Below are 6000 nucleotides of genomic sequence, written 5' to 3'. Positions count from 1 at the left end.
CTATCAAGCTCAAAAGATATAAGTGAAGCACATAGAGTATTCTAACAAATTCCAAATCATGTATGGCTCTCTCAAAAGGTGTGTACAGCAAGGATGATTGTGGTAAACTAACAAGTAAAAACACTAATAATACAAGACGCTCCAAGCAAAACACATATCATGTGGTGAATAAAAATATAGCTCCAAGTAAATTACCGATGGAAGTGGACGAAAGAGGGGATGCCTTCCGGGGCATCCCCAAGCTTTGACTTTTTGGTGTCCTTGGATTATCTTGGGGGTGCCATGGGCATCCCCAAGCTTAGGCTCTTGCCACTCCTTGTTCCATAATCCATCAAAAGAATTCACCCAAAACTTGAAAACTTCACAACACAAAACTCAACATAAATCTCGTGAGCTCCGTTAGAGAAAGAAAACAAAGAACTACTTAAGGTACTGTAATGAACTCGTTCTTTATTTATATTGTGTTAAACCTACTGTATTTCAACTTCTCTATGGATTATAAACTATTTTACTAGCCATAGATTTATCAAAATAAGCAAGCAACACCCGTAAAACAGAATCTGTCAAAAACAGAACAGTCTGTAGCAATCTGTAACTAACGCAAACTTCTGGAACTCAAAAAATTCTACCAAAATAGGAAGTCCTGGAAAATTTGTTTACTGAACAGCAGAAAAAAGAATAAATGCAAAAGAATGTTCCTGTGATTTAACAAAACTATATTCGTGCGCGCAAAGTTTCTGTTTTTCAGCAGAATCAAATCAACTATCATCGTAGGTTATCCTATAGGTTCTACTTGGCACAAACACTAACTAAAAGACAAAACCACATACAAATAGAGGCTATATGGATTATTTATTCCTAAACAGAAGCAAAAACAAAAAACACAAAATAAAATTGGGTTGCCTCCCAACAAGCGCTATCGTTTAACGCCCCTAGCTAGGCATAAAAGCAAGGATAGATCTAGGTATTGCCATCTTTGGTAGGCAATCCATAAGTGGCTCTCATAATAGATTCATATGGTAATTTTATTTTATTTCTAGGGAAGTGTTCCATGCCCTTCTTTAAGGGAAATTGGAATCGAATATTCCCTTCCTTCGTATCAATAATTGCACCAATAGTTCTAAGGAAAGGTCTACCAAGAATAATAGGACATGAAGGATTGCAATCTATATCAAGAATGATAAAATATACGGGCACATAATTCCTATTTGAAACAATAAGAACATCATTAATTCTTCCCATAGGTTTTTTAATAGTGGAATCCGCAAGATGCAAGTTTAGAGAGCAATCATCAAAGTCACGGAAATCTAGCAAATCACACAAAGCTTTGGGAATAGTAGAGACACTAGCACCCAAATCACACAAAACATGAAACTCATAATCTTTAATTTTAATTTTAATAGTAGGTTCCCACTCATCATAGAGTTTTCTAGGGATAGAAACTTTCAACTCAAGTTTTTCTTCATAAAATTGCATCAAGGCATCAACAATGTGTTGGGTAAAGGCCTTATTTTGACTATAAGCATGAGGAGAATCTAGCACGGATTGTAACAAGGAAATACAACCAATTAAAGAGTAATTTTCATAATTAAATTCCTTGAGATCCAAAATAGTGGGTTTAGCAACATCTCGGTTTTTATTTATTTCAATCCCACTTTCATCAATTTCATCATCAAGATCTAGAAACTCCGAATTCTTAGAACGCCTTCTAGGTAAAGGAAGATCATATTCAGTTTCATCAAGATTCATATTGCAAAACAAAGATTTAATGGGGGACACATCAATAACTTTTAGATCTTCATCTTGATTTTCATAGGAATTGAAAGAACACGCTTTAATAAAGGCATCTTTGGAAGCACGCATCCTAGCAATTCTTTCTTTGCACTCATCAATGGAAATTCTCATGGCTTTGAGAGACTCATTGATATCATGCTTAGGCGGAATAGATCTAAGCTTTAAAGAATCAATTTCAAGAGAAATTCTATCAACGTTCCTAGCCAAATCATCAACTTTAAGCAATTTCTCTTCAAGCAAAGCATTAAAATTCTTTTGTGAATTCATAAACTCTTTAGCACTACTCTCAAATTCAGAGGGCATCTTATTAAAATTTCCATAAGAGTTGTTGTAGGAATTTCCATAATTATTAGAAGGATTACTAGGATAAGGCCTAGGATTAAAATTCCCTCTAAACGCGTTCTTTCCAAAACTATTCCTACCAACAAAATTCACATCCATAGATTCATTATTATTCTCAAGCAAAGTAGACAAAGGCATATCATTGGAATCAAGAGGAGTATTTTTAGGAGCAAACATCTTCATAAGTTCATCCATCTTTTCACTCAAAACATTGATTTCTTCTATAACATGCACGTTTTTACTAGAAGATCTTTCGGTGTGCCATTGAGAATAATTAGCCATAACATTATCAAGCAATTTGGTAGCATCTCCTAACGTAATTTCCATAAACGTGCCTCCCGCGGCCGAATCTAAAAGATTTCTAGAAGCAAAATTCAATTCGGCACAAAAATTTTGTATGATCATCCATAAATTCAAACCATGAGTAGGGCAATTGCGAAGCATCAATTTCATTCTTTCCCAAGATTGGGAAACATGCTCATGATCAAGTTGTTTAAAATTCATGATATCGTTCCTAAGAGTGATGATCTTAGCGGGAGGAAAATACTTAGAGATAAAAGCATCTTCGCACTTGTTCCAAGAATCAATACTATTTTTAGGCAAAGATGAAAACCAAACTTTAGCACGATCTCTAAGTGAAAATGGAAATAACTTCAATTTGACAATATTGTTATCCGTATCTTTCTTCTTTTGCATATCACACAAATCAACAAAATTATTTAGATGAGCAGCGACATCTTCACTAGGAAGGCCGGCGAATTGATCTTTCATAACAAGATTCAACAAAGCGGTATTGATTTCACAAGACTCATCATTATTAAGAGGAGCAATCGGAGTACTAAGGAAATCATTATTATTGGTGTTCGAGAAATCACACAATTAGGTATTATCTTGTGCCATGGCAACAAGTAACCCAACACACAAGCAAACAGAAAGGCAACGAGAAAAAGGCAAACGGAAAAGAGAGGAGGAGATTAGGAAAGAGAGGGCAAATAAAATGGCAAGGGTGAAGTGGGGGAGAGGAAAACGAGAGGTAAATGACAAATAATGTAATGCGAGAGATAGGGATTGCGATGGGTACTTGGTATGGTTGACTTGCTTGCGTGAGCCTCCCCGGCAACGGCGCCAGAAATTCTTCTTGCTACCTCTTGAGCACTATGTTGGATTTCCCCAAAGAGGAGAGGATGATGCAGCAAAGTAGCGTAAGTACTTCCCTCAGTTTTTGAGAACCAAGGCATCAATCTAGTAGGAGACCACGCACAAGTCCCTCGTACCTACACAAAACGATAGCTACTCGCAACCAACGCGATTAGGGGTTGTCAATCCCTTCACGGTCACTTACGAGAGTGAGATCTGATAGAGATGATAAATAATATTTTTGGTATTTTTGATAGATAGATGCAAAGTGAAAAGTAAAAGGCAAAGTAAAAACAAAGAAAGTAATAAAGCGATAGAGATTGATATGATGAGAATAGACCTGGGGCCATAGGTTTCACTAGTGGCTTCTCGCAAGAGCATAGATATTCTACGGTGGGTGAACAAATTACTGTTGAGCAATTGACATAATTGAGCATAGTTATGAGCATATCTAGGCAATGATCATGTATATAGGCATCACGTCCAAGACAAGTAGATCGAAACGATTCTGCATCTACTACTATTACTCCACTCATCGATCGCTATCCAGCATGCATCTAGAGTATTAAGTTAAAAACAGAGTAACGCCTTAAGCAAGATGACATGATGTAGAGGGATAAATTCATGCAATATGATAAAAAAAACATCTTGTTATCCTCGATGGCAACAATACAATATGTGCCTTGCAACCCTTTCTGTCATTGGGTAAGGACACCGCAAGATTGAACCCAAAGCTAAGCACTTCTCCCATTGCAAGAACTACCAATCTAGTTGGCCAAACCAAAAAGGATAATTCGAAGAGACTTGCAAAGATAACTCAATCATACATAAAAGAATTCAGAGAAGAATCAAATATTTTCCATAGATAATATTGGATCATAAACCCACAATTCATCGGTCTCAACAAACACACCGCAAAAAGAAGATTACATCGAATGGATCTCCACAAGAGAGGGGGAGAACATTGTATTGAGATCCAAAAAGAGAGAAGAAGCCATCTAGCTACTAGCTATGGACCCGAAGGTCTGAAGTAAACTACTCACACTTCATCGGAGGGGCTATGGTGTTGATGTAGAAGCCCTCCGTGGTGGATGCCCCCTCCGGCGGAGCTCCGGAACAGGCCCCAAGATGGGACCTCGTGGATATAGAAGGTTGCGGCGGTGGAATTAGGTTTTTGGCTCCTCCTCTGATCATTCGAGGATACATAGGTATATATAGGAGGAAGGAGAACGTCGGTGGAGAAACAGGGGGCCCACGAGGTAGGGGGCACGCCCTCCACCCTCGTGACCGCCTCTGGCACTTCTTGGAGTAGGGTCCAAGTCTCCTGGATCACGTTCGATGAGAAAATCACGTTCCCGAAGGTTTCATTCCGTTTAGACTCCGTTTGATATTCCGTTTCTTCAAAACACTGAAATAGGCAAAAAAAACAGCAATTCTGGGCTGGGCCTCCGGTTAATAGGTTAGTCCCAAAAATAATATAAAAGTGGAAAATAAAGCCCAATATAGTCCAAAACAATAGATAAAGTAGCATGGAGCAATCAAAAATTATAGATACGTTGGAGACGTATCAGGGCCCTACAGATGGTCCGATATAGTGCTTGCTGCTCAGGATCATAGGGCCACATGTCCACGACAGCATTGTCGTTCTTTTGTTCGTCGGCGATTCATCCCTCCGCAAGCTGGTGCTCGTTGAGGAGATAGAGGATATAGCACAGGTCCTCCTGCGCTGGTAGCTCTTCCTCCATTAGGACGTCGAAGTGCGGATTCACCTGCTCTATGGTGAAAACGGCACAGACCGGCTTGGGAGGTGGCGTCGGCTACTGGTCGGAAGCCACATCCATCGTCTGGTTGTCGCCGCTGAGCTCGGCAAGCTCGCTAGTGAGCCAGCATGTCTGGCTGCTGGACCAGACCGCTGGTCCATGTTCACACGACACAAGTGCCATCCATCCGTTCGTCTACGGCCACATTAATGATACGCGATTGCCGAGGCAGCTACTCCGGTGCCATCCATCCGTACCTCTGCCGCCCACCATTGATTTATAAACTACTACGCTTGCCATAGCTGCAGTCATCCGCCTTTGTTCCCTTTCTCCTCTCCACACCACTCCCACCATGGATTCCTCGCGCTCCAACACTCTTCGGGATGGGCGGACGACGGACCAGAAGAAGGAGATGGCAACAATTGCTGCCGACTGGCTGGCCGGCAGGCAGCCGGAGGACGATGATGTCCCAACGGATAATGTGGTCATCGATGATCCGACGCCACCCCCCTACTCGGCACCATCCTCGCTGATGCATTGCACCATGACCATTAGCGTGGTCCGTGCCCAATACATGGACATGGTGAGGCAGAAGCCTGAGGAGCAGTTCCGGGAGGTGCAGACCGACGCATACAATCACCATGTCCTTCCAGGAGCACTTGCATGCGGAGGAGTAGATCGCCGCGAAGCGGGTGGAGCAAGAGACGTTGATCGAGTCGTACCGCTCTGCCCGTGAGAGACGCCTCGCGCGCTGGCGGTACTGCATGCGGGTGGCGGAGGTTGCGACCGCCTACAAAGAGGGCGATGAAGCAGGCGGGGCGCTGTTTGGAGAGACCGACAACGAGGCGGAGGACAATGCCGGCTCCGCTGAGGCCCCGCCACGTCGGCACCGAGGGGGAGGACTTCGCCGGCTATGGTGAGGCCCTACTCCGCCGAGACCCCGCCCAGCCAACAATGACGTAGAGGA

The sequence above is a fragment of the Triticum aestivum genome, chromosome 5B, assembly GCF_018294505.1.
Source record: "Triticum aestivum cultivar Chinese Spring chromosome 5B, IWGSC CS RefSeq v2.1, whole genome shotgun sequence".
NCBI lineage: Eukaryota > Viridiplantae > Streptophyta > Magnoliopsida > Poales > Poaceae > Triticum > Triticum aestivum.
Note: the sequence above shows the minus strand (reverse complement) of the source record.